Genomic DNA, 19,714 nt, shown 5'->3' with positions numbered 1-19,714 from the left:
TCAGAGGAAACCAACTTCCATGTCTACAACTCATCTTCTGGGATAACAACGTATTTCCGATACAAGCTATTCCTCTCGTGACAATTTGCCAACATTAAATGTGTGTTTCAAGGTTCACTTACTGAGAACATGCAAGTGGAATAGTGTCTTGGCCACACTGTACAAGGGTGCACATCACTGAAAACCTCACTCAGCTGCTTTTATCCTCATGGAGAGGTAGACTTTGGTTCTGGCATCACAGTGTGCACTCACCAAACCTGGACTGTGGGGCAGCAGCCCAGGCTCTGCTGAAGGTAAGGTAGGTACAGGATCAAAACCCTTTCGAGCACCTGTATGATGCTAATGCTGGGCATCAGCAACACTGAAGCCGAGAGGCTCCTGCTTTGTGTGCGCCTCAGCTCCATGCAGCTACCATAGCCCAGGGACTCACTTGGCTTTCGCATCACACTGTGCAGCGTTTTAAGACATGATCAAGTAATTCCAAGAGACACTCAATTTATTTGCTAATTGTAGTTAATTTCTAATTTCGGTATTGCTCTTTAGGCTGCTATAAACAAAACTGATGGCAATATAAATGTTACCAAAGCCGTGTTACCTGAGCATTTTCACTGCTCAATTATCTCAATCAACTTTCCTATAAACAGGCATATTAAGAAGAATAAGTACCCACATCAGGGGTAAATTACCAACTGAATTATAACGTTTGTGGCTGGCGCTACAGTGATTTACTGACACTAATTATTAGCTGTTCCTGCGCACCTGAAATACAGCTGTCCTACAAACAGTGCTCACCATTCACTCTGCAACAAACAATTGCCATCATATTCCGTGCATCAAAGGCAAACAGAGATGAGACAGTGTCTTGTCTACCATGACCTACACTGTTCATCACCAACACTGGCCGCACGATTCAGAAGGCTTAATGCATTGCTATGCTTTAACTCTTGCCAAACAAGAAGGAATTCTATGAGGAAATGCATTTTCTCCTGCTGCTGGTAGGCCCAGCAGTGCGTTACCTGGCACCGCTGCGATGGCTCTGCCAGAGGCAGTGCTCCAGAGGTGGATGTTCAGCACATCCCCAAACAAAGCCCTTCTGCTGGCACCAGACTGATGTTTTACAAAAGCAGTTCTGACCTCCACCTGAGCAGCACTTCACAGAAGTCACCCTTCGGACTTCCTTTTCTGTGTGAAGGCAACAGAAGAGATGGAGGAGTTCTCAAAGCAGCTCAGATATCCCTGTTTTGTGATAATCCCAGCGTGGGAATTCTTAAAAGTCAGGGATCTCAGGTTTTCTTCTATTTTCAAGCAAAGCCTACCAAAGACGGATGTCTCCTAGACTACCCACACACACCTACGGCAGGACTGGAAAAGATTTTCCTATCCTAGAAGAACTCCCACATGTTTCAGAAATTTTGCTGACCTAAATTGTCAGGAGAACATCAATCTGAGATATTTTCACTAGTTGAAACACACGCTCTTTGTCACCCCCATTTCCCCTCCAAAAAAACTACCCCCAAAGTGTTTTTTCTTAGTAAGAGCATATTTCAAACTGAAAAGCCAGTTTAAACTGAAAACCCAAACCTTTTGCTGCAAAACACCATCTTCGGACAGCATTAAAAAGAGGTATTTGTTCTCATTTAGACATTTTGCCAAACTACAGCCTTTTCCATGGAATATTTTTGTTTTATCAGTTGGAAAAGCCTCAAAAAACCTGCCCGTTAAACTTTAAGGAGGCCAGGGGCTCACAGCGCTTCTGAGTGCACGTGGTCTGGTGTTAAAGGTGCCTTTAACCACTGCGACCGACTGTCCAAGTGACGGGTTCTCACAGGGTGATTAACTTGTGGTTCCTCAAGGTGAATGAAGTCTGAATACTCCCTAGCTAAAGCTGCAGCACCCAAAGGGCAGGAGGACACAGAGCCCAGGTAGTAAACTCACAGCAGCAGCACCACTGGGACCTTCTCAGCTCCTTGAGCACCACTGTATAACATAAACCCCATGTGTACAGGAAAGCCAAACACAAAGATAACTCTTAATATTGCAATTACTGCAAATAATCTTAATTAAAATAAGCACAGGAAGATAGTGCTGCAGTTCTGGCCTCTCCAGTCACCCATGGACCAGCAAGGTTTAAATCAGAAGGAATTCTTAAAAGCAGATTTGAAACCTGACATTAAGATCCTTTCCCGTCTGAAACCCAGGAGCTCACTAGCTATCCTCCAGTCTTCAGTGGATGTGGCAACTCTCCCCAGTGCCCACTCTAGAAACCAAAAATGAGCATGAATACAGCACAGTTACAGTCCTTGCATCTCCATTATTGACAATTTACATAGTTCACTGAAAACTGATTTTTCAAAGCAATTCATAACATGACATTTTCTACTTTTTCTAATGCGGTTTTATGGCTATTCTTTCTTCCACATATTCTCAGTGCTGACTAGAGAGCCATATTTAATCAGATGTGCTGGATAAAGTGCTCTCTGTTTTTCACTTCACATAGGAAGCTGTTAGAAACAAGGGGGCTGTCATAATCAAACATGTCATATGGAAAACGAATCACGTGGTCCCGTTTTGTTCATCAGCTCCATTTTTATCACCATCTTCAAAGGCAGCCATAATTATGGTGCAAAAAAGTCCCAACTCTCATTTCTCAAAATAGCATGTGCTATTTCATGGTGCACTTACAGAGCAGAAAGCTTTCCTTGCTGGGACAAAACAGCTTACACGAGAGATGCTTTTAGCTGCCAAGAGAACTGTAAAAAGGAAGAAATCACATCTCAAGATCCACAGATCATGTGTTTTGTCAAAGATTCCATGACAAACTTCTGACCAATGCTTGCAAATTACAGGACCCAAAAGGGTCCTTGATTGACTGATACCAACATTGTCTCCATTGCAGTCCTTGCCTTTTTGGTTTCAACTCCTGCTAACAGCAGTTTACAGATATTCTGTTAATAGCAGATACATAGGGAGTGTGACAGAATCTCACACATAAAAGCTAGTTCTGTCACTAATTAACATAAATACCTGGTGTGTATATACCTAATCCCACTATTCCTGCTGCCCTGTAAGGCTGGGAACAAGCAGCGGTGTTTGTGGAGGGTTGAATTTCACTTGGGGCTCTCCTCATGCCTTCTTTATCCTGGCTTATTCAGCATCAACTTGATTTGAAGACAGAAGCATAGATATAAAGAAAAGAGCAGACAGTCACACGAGTCTTTGGTGCCTGTTCGGCACTAGTGTTATCTCTTCACGATTATTATTAGTGTTTCAGTTGCCCCACTGATGAATACCTGGAGCTTGCTGCTTTTCCCAAAACTATCACCACAGAGTTCCAGCGCGTCTGCATCCCCTTGCAGAGTCACCGAATGTGAGGTTTCCTGGCAGATTCCAAATGGCACCGGCTCTTTGCAGGGAAGTAAAACAATTACATCATAGATACTTGATTAGCCTTTAATTTTTTCAGAGTTGGAGTTTGACCTCTTACTTTTGTTCCCTTGGGGTTTTCTAATGTTTACGGATGAACTGCTTTCAGAGGAGAAAAGGCAGCAGGACCTTAATGTTCTTGCTACGAGACACTCAACTGATAACTTTACATTGCTTCCTCTTTCACATTTCTCCGGTCATTCTCCAGTAGCAAACTTAGAGGTTGCCCTTCATGTATTTCTTAGAGGTTACACAGAACCTCACGCCAGCCCAGATCTCAGAAGTGACAACAGTGAGGAGATAAAACCCTTCGGTTAACCCCCTTACAGAAGAAAACAGATAAGCATGAAGAAATTGAAACATGTTCTAGAGAAACTCGCACTCAGCAACTGCTATCTCGCTGTACAGATAAACTTTGTGTGTGAAGAACTAAGTCTGATAAATTAACAGACTAGCTGCTAAGGGAGGGAGAGGATAGGATTTTAAATTGTATTAAAGATGTCCCATATGCTTTAACCACGAATCCAATCTCCATAAACCCCTATTTTGCACAGTTTTCACACAGGATATTGCACCTCTGAGAAAAGCAGGCCTAGGGAAGAAGATGATGCTTCCATGTGAGGTAAACTCCCTTCTGCAAGGAGAATTCCAGACGCTCTGAAACACCTTGGTGATGGGGGATGAAAGCTGCAAAAAGCCTTCAGGGAAACGAGAGCAGATGGATGCCCCCTGGCTGGCTGCACTGTGCACATTGAATAGGTTTGGCTTTACACACGGATTTGAAATAGCCACTGACTGGCATGGCGAAGGCTGAAGTGTCACTCCACACCAAGGTGGTTCAGGAATTCCTGCTGCAGTGATGCTGGTCAAAGACAACCTGCTCCGAATGAGGCTGTTTCCTGAAGAGCTAGTGAGGAGCCTTCACAGCCAAGCAGAGCACGGCAGGAGTTTAGCAGGAGGCTGAAATGATGGCAAAACACAGCTGGTCTGTACCCAAAGGAACGATAGGAGAGCTTATGCTTATACAGACTTCCATCACTGGGCTCTGGAGCCTGCTCCTCCTTCCCAGTCCTAGGATCATGACACCTATCCTTCCTGGCACAAATGGATATCTGATGGCTCTGGGGTAGCTCCTAAGAGAAGCACCAGGAGAATAATGCAGACTCCACAGATCCTGATGGATCAGTGTGCCATGTGCTATGCAAGGACAGCAGCTCACCCCTCTGCTGAGGGCAGGATGTTGGCACGTCCGTCAGTTGGAAAAGGGTAGGGAGATGATCTGTTAGTCCCAGAAAGCACTTAGGGAGCAGAATTTTGGGAGATGGCAGCTCGACAGGTAATGACCAAGCAGGCAACCTCACAGCATGGTGTATAGGAAACATTGGCATGCCCTGTGCTGCTGACCTTAGGTGCAGGTAAGTGCTGTTCATCTACCATCAACCTCATCGACGTTATCGCTTAGGGATGGCATTTGGGCCTGTTGGGACAGGAAGCACTGAGGAATGGGAACAGGGAGGAAGGACAGCCTGTGTAAGGGCAAGGTTTTAATTTTCAGACTTGTTTTTCTTAGCAAATGAATGAATGCTGGCACCTCAAAATGCTCCAGGAGAGCTCCTATCACATAGATGACAGGCATAGAAAGGAGACTGCCCTGAGGCATAGTATTAAACCCCATAGACTAGAGAGAAAAACTCTCTCTGAATTCTCCTCAAGTCTGAAAGAGGCTGCAGACACCTTCTTTTGGCCTAACACCAAATACGTTGGGTTTTGCAAACCCCAATCACTTTTCCTTGTATAACGTAAGTGCAATTTGGTATCTCTGAAATAGGTCGGTGATTGTCCCAGGCAGATGCTTCTCATAACATATTCTTCAAGAACACATTACACGAGAATAATTTTCTGCCTTCTTACAAATTTACTCATTTCTCCCGCGATCAACAGAACTGCTGTCAGTCATTCCTGCAGATCTGTCAGCACAGACACTGTTGTACTGTAACTGCTAAAATTCAACAAATTGGCCTTGGAAAACTACAATCCACATGGGATACATGAAGTGGTGCTAAAGACAAGCCTGGCATCCTTCTTCCTCACTTCTCATTCATGTGATTTCTTTAGGTCGTTTCTTGTCACTCATCCCAAAAGACCATAGAGAAAATCTCCCTCTAAATTCAAGTCTCGGCAAGGGATAAAGACATACTGTGTACAGGAAGCTTATATCCGAAAGACTGCAGCTGAGCTCCTGCAACACTGAAGTTCTTAGAGCAATATCTGTTTCACTAGACTCAGCTTTACTAACCCGCACCAAACCATCAAATAATGCTGACTGTGCAATTCAGAAGCTCCTCCTGAAACACAAGCACCACTACACCACCTCATAGTCCAGTGCTCCCTTGGATGCCATTTAAAAGAGGCCCAAGCCTGGATCAGCTGAGCGCAGCAGTGGTCCAAACAGGCTGAAGGATGTTGTCAGATGCCAGGAGAAGATCAGCAAGAGTCAGAGTAGTGGTGCTGTCACCTATGGACACTGCTCATAAAGCAACAACTGCTTCAGAAATCAACTGTTCTTCAAGAAACTCATCTCCTCAGTGGGGAAAAAAAGAGTGGTGAGTCCAAAGGACCAGATTTGGCTAAATCCCATCACATAAACTAGTTTAAACAAATCTCCGAGGTACAGCTAAAGCCAAAGACTGTATTTAGATGGGGTTAATACACACCTAGTTTATATTCAGGTTTGGGCTTTGGATCTGTGATCAAATGACGACAGTCTGAGCTTTTCATTTGTTGGGAAGAGTTGTTTTATGTTTCAAAGCCCTTCTTGTTTTGATTTGGTATCTCAGGTGAACAGGGATTATTTCCTCTGTCTAAACTAAAGCAAAAATCAACCTCCAATCTAGCAGCAAAATTAAAAGCCTTTGCCAAAGCAGGGTCCTGGAACTGAAACACCCACACCTGAAACCTCTGGGGTTGGTCTCTTTGTAACACAAATTCCAGATTTAAACTTTCTGAACAATCAAAGAGGAGAAAAACCCCTACACAGCAAGTCTGGAGTCACACACACCAGTGCGTGCGGCAGCTCAATTACAGAACCACAGAATGGCTGCAGATGGAAGGGACCTTGGAGGTCATCTGGTCCAACCTCCCCGTGCTCAAGCAGGGCCACCTACAGCCAGCTGCCAGGACCATGTCGAGTATCTCTAGTGATGGAGACCCCACCACCTCGCTGGGCAACCTCTCAACATTGTCTCTGATTTCAACTGCCCTTCTTCAAAATGGCAAATGAAATGGTTTTCACACATAGGGTGCCTATCATAAATATGCCTGGGAGAGAAACTACTTGTAACTTTGCAGGAAGGGCAGATAGCAAGCGTGTAACTCAAAGGCACCTTTTCCAACAGGCAGGCAAACACACTGGCCTGAAACTAGGCAGAACCTCTAATAGCATCTGCTTTCACTATTACCTACAGTAAGCCAGGATGAAAGTAAAAGGCTAAAGTTTTCAACTTCTCCTTTCTTGTGTAATACCACTAGTTCACACTTTCAGTCTTTTACTGAAGCAGTGATACTGACTGCGTGTTCAACCTTCACTAAGAAGGCTGAAAATGATAAAATGCTTCCCGGCATTTTAGCTGAGACCACAGGGAAAAAGAAAAGGGTTGAATTTATTGATGCTTCTATTAGAATAAAGTCATTCTTGAATAAGAAAATATTGAAACAGACTGTCTAATGAAGTGATCACAAAGGGTCTTTTCAAAAGACCCTAAGTGGATTCATCCTCATTTATTTTCTCTTTCCACAACAGGCCCTTAAATGATCTTTGTATATTGTCTGCACTAAATCCTGCAGGGTTGCTATTTCATTTTAAAGAAAAAAGCTTTTAGGCTGCAAGGGATTCATTCAGGCAGAGCTATTATGCTTATTGTGACTCTGCTGCAGAGCCAAGGGATTTACTATATGCTCATTAGATCCTGCTTTGTTCCAAAACAATCTTTTACAATGCAAATTTTAGCATGCTGATCTCCTTAGAATAACACTTTCAAAAAAGGGCTATTAAAGTAAAAGCTTCTTCTAATGCAGAAACGCTACAAACTGAGATTAATTGCTAATATTTTAGACCACGAAGACATCTGGTGTCTCAGCTGAAATTCAGCTTTGAACATGGTTTTGAGAAGGCACAGGACTCGGTGTTACGGTACAAAGCAGTACCGTGGATGGTGACAGAGCTGAGGCCACATTATAAAGTCATCATAGATCAGGCACCTTTATCAGCTGGCTTCGTGGTGGCTGGTGTAAAAAAGACTTGATTTGTTCAAGCACTGGCACCTGAAACATCGAGGAGAAGCCTCACCAGCAGAGATGCTCATTCACCGTGACCTCTAAGGAAGCTGCATAATATGAGAGGTGTGAATTCTCATCTCTACTACATAACATCTCCAGATCAGCGCTGATGAAAACCACAAGAACTGGGACAGTTTCCATCTCTGTAAATTCATGTTTGGCACCTGCGACCTGCAGAGGTATTGACGATGCAGGGTGCACTCCTGTTTCTGAAAGCATTAATTCTATCTTGTTCCTCCTCCATGACCTTCCCAAGGGAACAGTTATACAAACACAGAAGAGTGAATATTATCATCCAGGAGATATACCTGGTAGCTCATTCTTAATAGTTCCATAAATCTCACTGAGTCTTAGTGCTTTAAGTATACAGCAGAGGTAATACTGATGTAAGGAACAGTGGAAACCTGTCTCTCCTACGTACAGAAACCAGCCAGACCAGTGATGCTAGATTAAAGCATTCTCTCTTGTACTCTGATTAGCAGAGCTCAAGCTGGAGGTAATATTTACACTGAAAACTCATCTCTAGGAAGAGAATTAATAAAATATCACGTGTAATTAGAAAAAAAATAGTTTTCTAGCAGAAGCAGTAACAAATCATTACAGCAATTCCAGCCATCCTTTCCCACACACCCATTTTTAATCACATCAGCAAACTACACATGCAATTTATATTAAAATACCCACAAATCATCACCTGCTTACACTGGACAAGTTCATCTGCTGGGGATAAGCACCTGCTCACTAAACCATCTGAATTCAGATGACATCCTGTTTTCACACAGCAAGTGCCAAATCCTTAACGAACATCAGATACAGATGTGCCAGGGCATGGCTTTCAATGGGAATGCTTATTTACTTCAGATGGCAAACCCATGATTAAGATTCTCCTCCCAGGAAAAACATAACCAGTGCCATAGGAAGGTGCTGAAGGAGGGGAACTGCCCATAAACAACTGGAATAAGCTACGTGAAGCACGGCTGGAGTTTCAAAAGCACACCTCTGACCACCGTGCCCTTTCCCCCATGCTGCTCCCCTTGGAACACTGCAAGTGTTCTTATACTGCACGAACAACACGAAGAAGACGCAAAACCCCTCTGCTGAGTCTGTTACAACGTGCTTTGACTTCACCTTTCTGACTAAAGGACAGCACGTGTCTGGAAGGATTTTTGGCTACCTTAGAGGAAGGGCACAAAGGCACAGAAGAGGAACTTTAACAGAAGAAAGTGCTATTATGTCCTAGTCGTTCACTCTGCTTAAATGCTTTATTGCTGCTATTAATGAACAGATGATAACATTAATCATAGGCTGTGAAGTGCCTGACAAACTAAGCCATTTTTTATGAGCAGAGAGCTTTGACACCTAAAGAGCTGGCAAAGGGATGTGATTTGGGTAAACCACAAAAGAAAAAGGCTGTGCTTTGATGGACAACTCCCTAAAGAATCTCCAAAACCTAGGACTGCAAAGCAGGCTGTCACGTTTGTAGATTTGCTGCCTCTCCAGGGAAAATTCAAGTGAGACCAGGCCCAGCCTTGCACTGGATCTTTTCATACCGTTTCTTCAGAACCAGTTATTCCCATTTACAAAGATTTAGGCTTTAGTTGACTTTAGTTTGGAAGGTTTTTCTTTAAAGTTTCGGAATTTTGTTGCGCTGCTCTATAATGAAACCAACAGAAATGTATTGATGGCAACATAAAAAAGAGACTGCTATGCATGTTTTTGTTCTTTAAACTAGACAGGGCACATTCCGTCTAGCATAAGGATGTGAAAATACACACACACATTTGGCAGCATTTTCCCCAAGAGCTGAAAGTGTCCTCAGAATTGAACACTGTAAATATTAGCTTCAGCTTATTGCCAAGCTAGTGTCCTGTATTATTAAAGTGCTGAGCAAATAAGGGATGTTCTTTGTTTGTGAGAGATTTCTGGAAGTTAAATATAATAGATACAGATACGGTTTCAAACTGAACCAAAAATGTGCTTGGCATTTCAAGGTGTCTCAAAATATGGAAAGTTCATTTCAGATCAAGCAAAAGACTTTGTTTCAACAACATCTGAAAATACCCCTTTTGAGAACATAATTTAATGGATTCCCTTTTCCCAACAGATGAATTTAGCCATAAATTTCTTTCGCCAAATCTGTATTTTTTTTCCCCAAAAAACTTTGGAAAATTACTGTCCTATTGCAGACAAAAATATCATTTGTTGATATAAAGAAACACTGACCTTTACTTTTTGCCTTTTTAAGGCTTCTTTACATCATTCATCATCATTCTCACTCCTAGGCTGGGGACCTACACACGCAGTATCTGCTGTGAGCAGGTTACATAAGAAACCCTTCCATCAGAAACAGCCTTAAAAACAAACTGTGTAGGAGAAAGCGCCGTGCTCTGAGCCAAGTCCATGTTCTCCACCTCAGACACCTATCATGCTGGGAACTGGCAGCAGGTCTGTTCCTGCCCTTGGAGACAACTGTAAGAGAGAGCTCAGCAGAGGTCAGGAGGATGTTTTCGTATCATCCTTGCTTGCTCTTAACCAAGGACTTTCATCCTGACACCTAAGGATGACTTGCAGACACCCACTGTGAGCAGGGAGAACAGTATCCCAAGTTCATGGACAAGGAAATGAAAATAAAATGGTTTTCATTGATGACTCTGTCCTTATAAAAATCCATTGCCTCTGTAAGCTTCTTGGGATGAAAGGGTTAGAACATCTAGGATATGTTAGATGATGATTTCAGGGAATATGTAGACAACTTGCTAACACAGCCTGCTTCTCCGTCCCCCTCAATCCCGTCCTTATTTACCCTTCCCAATCCCAGCACAGAATCCATCCCCTCTGTGTTTCATGTACTGCTACACATTGAAAGTGATTATGGTGCAAATATGCACTGACAAACATGGCACTGCTTGACTTGTGTCTAACAGAGCAAACCAGAGCCAATTCTATATAGCACAGTCATGAAATACAGGTATCAGTACCAAAGGTTGTCAGAGCTAACCAGCAAAGTATTGCATTAGAATAAATAGAGAGTTTACTTAATGACCTTTGGCATTTTATGTTCCCAGGCAGTTGCTATAGTTTTGCTCCAAAACATACACCTCAACTACAGCTTGGCTACAATACAGAAATAAACGCAGTTCCTCTGCCACTCCAGTCATTTGTTATTTCTGGAGAACAGCAACAGCCATTAAATACCACTTTGCTGAATTAAAGTCTGAATGTCTCACCGAAAAGGACAGAGCCACAGGATTAAGTAATTCCTTCATCACATGGCTGATGTGCTTTATCCCTGCTGGGTCGCCAGCTCTGCACTTACCAGGCTCCAGGTTTTATCTATTTATTTGTAGAGCCTTTGCTGGAAACATTCTGGGCTGCCAAAGAAATAATCATCCTTCCTACTTTTCCAACTTGAATACAATTGTCTGTTAAAAACCCTTTTCTGGTAAAATGGGATGGATGATGGAAAAAATAATTACAAGGGCTGCACTGCTTTGTCTATCATGTATAAGAAAACGTGAAAAAATGCAGCTCTACATCATTTTTATGAAGGCACTTTTCTGGACTTTCAGTTCATTTAATTTTGCCCTGGAGCATCTTTGCTGTGAGTAACATGGAACACAATCCACTTGTCTGTCCCATTGCCTCTAAATAATCTCTTTCCATCTTCTCTCAGAGACAGGCTGTCACAAGCAGTGTAATACCTCTACAGAGATGAAATAAGACAAAAGCAATAACCACAGTCAAGGCCCCCAGGGATTTCTTCACTAGTGCTAACAACAGTGTCCACTGTATCAAAACCCTGCCTTGTTGCCCTGTGTCAATGTTTACATGCTCTGCTGCTCCTATCATTCACCATCTTCAGAGGAATTCCAGCCTCATCATCTGCTGTCAGGTGATGGCAACAACAATTTCCCTTCCCCATTTCTCCTGTCACTGTCACCTTCTGTCAACCACCTCCTCACAGCTCTATGACTGAACTATGCTGAGCAATTCCATTAGTGTATGAAGGATGCTGTGTTTAAAAAGTGATTCAAGTACCCTGCAACACTGCAGGAGAAAGGGCTTTAAGGGTGCTTGAGTCCCATTGCTGAGACTACGGTAACATGGTTTGTTCACCTGGGCCAGGTAAAGAACTTATCCCAGAGGCGTTTGTGCCTATCCTGGTTCATTTCCCTGCTCTCTATATTCCCCCATTCCCAAAAAATTACCAATGCTGGAGCCGGTCATGCGAATGCCCTGTAATCTGGGTAAACTATAATGTGATACAGTCTAGTTTAAACACTAATGGAACCTGTGTCATTTTGACAGATCTGGGAAGACTAAATATACAGCTGGGGTTTAAGGGGAACCATAATCTGGTTCAGAATGAAGACAAAGAGGAGGCAATGTATTCTCACCTGGCTTTGCTGGAAACAAGATCCCTGACTAATTTATGTTGGCATGGGCATGTTAAAGGATGACTTTCAGTTTTTTGGAAGAGCATGCTTGTGGCTGTGAATGTGACAGCAGTTATGAAAGCTTCAGTGACATCCAGATCCTACACATGCACATATTGAAACACCAGAAGCATTTTAACGATCCTTTGAAAGATGGACATGGGCAGAAAGAAGTATTTCCTCCCATCTGCCACAGAACAAAAGCTGAATACAGGGAAATGAAATGAACTCAGGTTTTCCAATTTTTGGGCCAGTGCCTTAGCTGAAAGATTATCCTAAGGCATGAAGCTACGGTCAGCCTATGGGCTCTGCACAGAACAGGCACAGAGTTTTTCCTCATTAGCAGATGCCCGCAGGATTTCTGGCCACGGCACATCAGTTCTGCTCAGCATTTCAGAATCTGTGCTCAACACAAGTTTTCTCACCTTTATTATTTTGAAGAGAAATCCTCCTTGGTGCTCTGACAGGAACCAGGAGCTGAGAAGCACTGGCAGCCCCAGGTGAACTAGGATGTGTGGGCAAAGACAGAGCTCCAGTGAACACACAGCCTGTCCATGAGCACCACAGAGCCACCATGGGTGGAAGCCAAGTCAGATAAACAGTCTGTGTGGCGTAAGATGAATGCAACCAACCTTGCCTTCCAATTAAGAAAGACATACTTCATTTCTTTTCCAGTGCAGTTTAACTGGGATCCTCCTTCCCGATTAGAGTCAGAGATTACTGATGGTTCCCAGAACACAGGCTAATAAATTCACATCCTGACAGATACATACAAGTTACCAGAATATAAAGACACTGTTCTTGGAGTCGTCTAAATACTGTCTCCCAGTGTCTGAGATGATTCATGTCAAAATGCCTTGGGGAGGGCTCAGTAACACCATCTGGTCCCTTGAGAGAACACGACACATACATTCAGTGTCTACCTGCATCCATGCGCGTAGACAGGTGACACAACTGAATGCAGCATCTGAAGGTGGTAGCCACAGATCACCGGAGAACTCTGCAGGTAAACCCGTCCCATACCTGTACCTGTCAAAGTGGTCAAACCTCAGGGGGAATGAAGTCTGTGCAGATGGACCAAGAAAAAGTCCTTTTCTTCCTCTGACAAATGAACTGTATTTCACTGGTGTTCTTTCTAAATCGCATAATTGGGTTTTTACATCTCAAAATAGACCATACAGTGAGACTTAAGCAGCCCAATCTATTTTCTGAGAGAAGTCAAACTGAGAGTTTGATAACCAGCTGCATGGGAAGAACTTCTCTGTCCCAGCTCTTTAATGTATCAGAAAAAGACATTGTGAAATCTAATAATTGGTAGCTAATGCTAGAGAAATTCTAGCTTCAGAATAAATTGGGGTGTTTTTTTTAAGCAATAAAAGTAATTAAACATTGAACAGTTATTAGCTTACTATGGCAAAGTCTCTCCTACTATACGGTTTTTCTGCAGTGAGGCTAGGCATCTTCTCAAGCCTGCCAAAAACCTGGGGCTGTCTGTGTAAGCTGCTGGGTCAGGATCATGGCTCTCCATTAAGCCAGTTTAATTAAAGAAGCCTGCTAGAAGTTGGGGGATTTAACCTTGCATATCAAGTTTACAAAGACTTGTGGAAGAAAATACCATGGCTCAAAAGCAAGTCTGACAGTCAGCAAACTACTTCTCCAGCTTTTATGAAAGCATTAAAAATACAACAGGCAAGACTGGGCTCAACCCAGCCTAATGATGCTTTGATGCAAAATCAGAATCAATTCAAACAGTATTTCTTTCCTTAAAGTTGTCAAGCTACAATTTGTGTAACTACAGGGCAAGGGATACAGGCGGAAATTAATAACTCCCTCACAAGGGGAAAAGCAATGAATACATCGTGCATCAATTTCTGGTAATCCAAGACACAACAGAACCACGTCTTCCTTTGCTTGTAATCACTAAGGATGTGCAGTAAACCAGGAGTTATCAAACAGAACAGGCTTAATGCACTTGAGAGAGGTACAGTCACGGTTTTATATTAATAAACTCAAGAGTAGGCAGCAAGCAACAGCTACTACTAAGTGGGCGCCATGGCCAGAACTGAGCGCACTAAGTGACAACACCTCAGAAGAAAATGTTCTGCAAGTGTCTTCCTCAAACAAAGTGGAAACTTTAGTTTTAAGCTGGCCCCCGAGGACAGCCATCATACAATGGAAAGCTTAAAAAGGGCAAACAAATAGAGCAGAGGAAGCAGCAGTTGCTGGGAAGAGCCCAGGTGAAGGGAGCTGCTTCCAAACCCACCTTCTCTCCGTAGCAGAGCAAAGCCATCTCCCACCCATCACAGCGACCATGCAGGAGCTAAGGAACTCTGCGGTGTCTCCAGAGGGCAGCCCCAGGCACTCTGCACAGGCACTGGCTTCCAACACTGTTGACCTCTGAATGCAGCTGCACTGTAACCTCCACACACAGAGGGTGTTAGGATGCAGCATCCTGGGGGATCTCGAAGCCTTGGCAATTACTGCTCACAGGCAGTTCCCTTCTACCCCAGAGGCAGGCCTATGGACTTCCCTTGTATCCCTGGGTGGAGTGCCTCAACTTAGATCTCCCAAACTACTTTCTATTTTTAACTATTAGATTGCATTTTGCCTTTGTCTGCTGACACAAGGTAAACTGCGCTACTAGAAATCTTCTCTTTTATATCCTTTGAGATCACTAGGAAATCACCTCTTGCCTTTGCTGCTGATGCAGAATGGCACTACTGAGGGCAGAAATGCAATTTGCAATTTGCAATTGCCTGTAGCTGATCCAGCCAAGCACTTCACTGCTTGCTTAACTATACAGCTCCATGTTATTCCATTGACTGCAGCAGGACCACTTGCACAGCTAAAATTAAATGCCTATTTAAGTGCCTTGTAGGGTTTTGGCTTGTTAGCGATTCACTGCGAATACCACAGCCTTCCACTGTCGCTCTCACTTGCAGTGGTTCTCCGGTGTTAACTGGAGTTTAAATCTCCTTTTAACTCCAAGCTGAACATGGAGATGTGCTTCTGAAAACCCCCATGAGAAGACCTACTGAAGAACCCGCTATCTTCCCTACTTATGCAATTTCCATAACAGAACTGTACATCACACTTATCTCATTATCAGTCATCACCTCAGGCAGTACACACAGTGTGGGTGGGTTTTCTTTCTCCTGATTACCTAGGAAGTCTTGCTGCCTCTAATTTTCCACAAATCTCATAAATTGCCACTGAAATCTTTATAGCTACAGTAACCTGGAACGTAATGCTCTAAACCCGTTTTATACCAAATAAAACTATTTAATACCTAATAAACTTTATGAAGAAAAGTGGCATATTTCTAAGCATTTCTTCGTAATGAAATCAAACCAAAGATGCTTGAGGGAGAAAAGCTCCATGTCTGTGAGTAGCAGCCTTGGGTATGTGCTGACATGTAGGGTGGGCACTGGAGACCTCAAAACCAACCACTACAATCTGATTGTCCAGCCAGCTCTGGCAAAGCTGTATCATTGGGTCCATCAATGAAGATGCAGAACTGGGTCCGTCACTAATCCTTTTCACAACAGACACAATGCACTGAATTGTACCAATGCGGATGAAGAAGGAACACCAAAATGCAGCGAAGAGGCAAGCAGAGCTCCTGTAACTCTCCGATTGACAGGTTTGGTTTGGATGAACTTTGCGAAGCACCAGAGGCTTTTCCTCAGAACTGTGAGGATGGCTAAAGCACAGAAACAATCTCCCACCTTCCCGGTTCAGCTGAAGCCTGAAAATGCTGATGTGTGAAAATGGACGTTAATTTTGCAAGAACATTCTGGAGTGCTCAGATGTCAACCTCTAGAATTCTGCAAGAGATGATCCCTGGATTTCATTTAAACCAGGAACAGTGTAAGGCACCCCCAGGTGAAATCAGATTCTGCAGTGTGGAGAAGAGTCTCGTCCTTTTGCTCCTCAGAGCGGTTTGTAACAGATCTGATCAAATTATAATACGGTTTAGCTAGAAGGGTAAGGAATTAAAACTGTGTGAATGAAAAGAGGATGGGTCACAATGGTAACAATGACTTATAAGGGTTAATTCTCACATCTGGAAGCCCAATAACTCATAAGCACCCCAGCCAGAAGCATGTTTCTTTTGTGCGACTAAAATGTTCCATCATGCATCCAGTCTGATGCACTGTAACAATTTGTCTCTCTCTACAAAACCATAAGGAGTGTTTCCAAAAGCACTTCCAGGAGCCACAGAGGGTGAAAGACCTCCTTGCCTGCAGAAATGCCCACGCTTCAATCATCAGTGCCTTTCTACATTTAAAGTTGCTTAAGTGCTCAACACTCACAGTTTGATGCTTTGTAGGAAGCATGCCCTACACTGCCTCACTAGCATGCAGTCTATACCCCCTATTCCCTTCTCTTTTTTCCTCTGGTACCCTTCATGCCACAAAACTAAACTGTACTTTCAGCTTGGTTGTGGTAAATTTACAATCACGTCACTGACCTGAGTGAAACTAAACCAGCCTAAAGACATCAGCAGGCCCCACAAGCAGCTTTTGTGTATTACAGATGTGCTCCTCTCCTCTCACCTGATCTGTTACCACAACTGGGCACAGCAATACTCTGTTTTCAGCATATGCAACAAAACCCCAAACAACAAAACCCACTGCTAAGAAAACTAGCAGTATATTTCTGCAGTTCACCTTACAGGCCCCTTGGAGTAGATAGTGTCCTCAGCTTTGTAGTGAGAGGCTTCAAATTTTCAACTTAGCTTAAACAAAACCACGAACTTTTACACTGTCTTTATCTTACGGAGAAGTTGTATGGTAGAAGATGATCTTGTTCTGCCAGGGAAACAGTACAGATAATAGACTTAACCCCATTTCTCAGTTTCTCAACTTAACAGCTTCAGGCTTTGAAGAAAAAGCCCTCACTGACATAATGACTGTACTGATGTAGGGACCCCTGAGTGACCTCATTCCAGACAGAAAACTGCTTCAACTCTAAACTCTGACCAGCTTCAAAAGGCAAATGCAAACAGCAGCCCATGAGATCTGTTATCTAAAACAAAGCAGAAGATGCCAGCCCTAGTACTTCACCCCAGCTCTGGATACCACAACTGGAAGAAACCAGTTTGTAGCCCTGAGATGCTCATCTTTGGTTAGGTATCAGCAGTCTGTGTTTTATCCTATCGTAACAGAACTTGCACATTTCTCCTCCTGCCCATATCCTGCTCCATCATCCATTTCTCCAGCTGCAAAAGAAAAATGAAGAAAAAGATCTACTCCTTTCAGAGCCAACGTGTATATTCCTGTGTGGGAAATCATGCTAATTATGACTGTGGTGTAAGTTAGGTGAGTAAACCATATGCCTGGGTATGGTGAGTAAACAGTATGACTGAAATGGGAAGTGTGTCTCAACACAAACTATCAGTCTACCTGCTTGATTCTGCCAGTAGCACAGGAGCTGAGAGTGCTCCTTCATCTCTGAGATTCTTAAGCAGATACACATTTTTAAGCATTTCCCACAACAAGTGGGAACTCAAACACTGTCCTCAAAAACCTCTGTAATATTGGGATGAAATTAAATCTGTGCTTGCCCTGGGTGCTACTGCATCTGTGAGTGACGGATCTCTATAATCATCTTCCACTTAATCAAAATACAACTCAGCATAGCTGTGATTACACAATTTCAAATGATGAGCAACAGTCTTCATCTTTTGTTTTGATGAATTCAGAGTTCTCTACATAGATAACAAGGTTAATTTGTTATTCAGAAATGGCATTTAATCATTGAAGGACGTTCTGATTCTGACCAGAAAAAACCACCCTGACAACCAAAGGGAGAACAATCACAAAGTGTTTGATAAATGCAACGTGCGCTGAACAATTCTGTCCAAAGTGTTGAGCTTAGCAAAAGCAGACTATGTGAGCAAAATCTGTACTGACAAATGGGAAAACACCCCAACCCTGTCTTGTTTCACTCCTCTGATATCTCACAACATCTACAAGTTGCCACACAGGAGGCAGTTTAAAGGAATTTGCAGTCGCTTTGTATTCTGAACAAATCCACTTGCTCAGCAAGAGAAATGGCATTAAACTGCTGACAGAATACACGAAGCAGAGCTGGTTTCAGATATTCATACTTTAGACTGTGTCAAAAGCACTGCAAACATGAATATCAAACCATGACTACTTCTAATAGAAACTATAAGAAAAGTCAAAACAAAATGTGTTTTCTAAAGCAGGAAGCTGAAAAAACCATGTCTTGGGATGATAAAGAAACTGTAGAAAATTCAGGTACTGATTTCATGGGTATTAACTATGCATAATATACATATGTAAGAACAGAGCGTAACCTTGTGAGTAGGGCGGTTTTGTAAGTCAGAGGAGAGCTGGCTTGAACCCTTAGTTCTGCCAAAAGTGGAGTGTTTGAATAAGACACACACCTCAGTGTGCTCATATATAAAGGGCACACAATAAAATTGCCTTGTTTTAAAAACAAGTGGAATCAGAAGCTTAAAAAATGCATGGAAATTAAAAGCCTTCCTCTGTTTTTAAAACAAGAGCACAAGTGTTCTAACATACCCACAATGTGCTTCCCCGTGCAGAACTTGCTACTGACTCAGAGTAAGGGTCCTCCTGCCATTGCTGATTACTGGGGTGCCAATTTGGGACTCCTTACAGAGAGTCAATGAATGCACCTCTTTTTAGCCACCTACTGTTATTTCCCAGTTGAGTCGCAGCAAGAAGATAATGGCCGAGTGTGGTGCCCCCCTTTCTGCTGCTCCATACTTGACCATGCTGTGCAGCACATCCTGTTGTGAGCACTGCCTTTTCTCAGATGGATCATCACAAGTATAAGGGCACAGGCCATTAAATGTAATTCTGCCTCAACTCAAGTACCACTCTATGAAATGGTTACTACTCCCACCAATTTCAACAAGACACATATTAGGGCAAACCAGTATTTTATGTCAACAATGGATGATATCTACACCAAGAATGAAGTAGAGTGTATTTCTTTAAGTCTCTGATCTTCAAGGACTGCAATTTAAACCATTTATATATGGTGAACATTACAGTGTATACAGCTTTCATAATTTTCAGCCATCCTCAGCCACAAAACAGGCCCTGCCTACACCAGGTTAGCATCCTCCCTGAACCTCCCCGTTGGGTAGTGTTGTCCCACAGCACTGCTTTCCCCAGTGTTTCCCTGTATCAAAATGGAAAGTGGCATCAAGCTCTGGGAGAGCCGGATTTGGCTCTGAAGTGAGTACAAGAGGAAATTCACTGAAGTCTGGAAGAGAAAACATTTCATCATCATATTCCCTTGCCTCTCTGCAACCCTGGAGAGAACCAAAGCATTGAGCTCCCCAGCTGCTAGGTGGTCCCCTGGGTAACATTAGTACCTGGGGTAGATTAGAGCACTCACAGTTTGCTCCAAGTTATATTATGCTGCCCATCTGTTGGTGCAGGAAAACGAACCTACCAAAGCAGAAGCACTGGAAGTGCTTGGCTGTCCCATCAGCGAGGTGATTAGTAGCACTG

The 19,714-nt window shown here is 43.1% G+C and overlaps 1 protein-coding gene across 6 annotated transcripts in view; it reads right to left on the bottom strand.

Moving 5' to 3' along the window:
• Positions 1 to 19,714, bottom strand: part of GALNT9 (polypeptide N-acetylgalactosaminyltransferase 9) — a 225,838-nt gene that overhangs the window by 17,547 nt on the left and 188,577 nt on the right. The window contains exon 1 of one of the 6 annotated variants that reach the window (XM_065692358.1): positions 12,620 to 12,685. The exons of the other annotated variants lie outside the window; for them this stretch is intronic. The gene's annotated coding sequence lies outside the window, so the exon portion shown is untranslated. Of the gene's footprint in view, positions 1 to 12,619; positions 12,686 to 19,714 lie in introns of those variants that run through there. 6 annotated transcript variants of the gene reach the window in all.

Source organism: Lathamus discolor, chromosome 12 (assembly GCF_037157495.1).
Source record: "Lathamus discolor isolate bLatDis1 chromosome 12, bLatDis1.hap1, whole genome shotgun sequence".
NCBI lineage: Eukaryota > Metazoa > Chordata > Aves > Psittaciformes > Psittacidae > Lathamus > Lathamus discolor.
The sequence above is the reverse complement of the archived record's forward strand: the minus strand, read 5'-3'. Positions and strand labels throughout refer to the sequence as shown.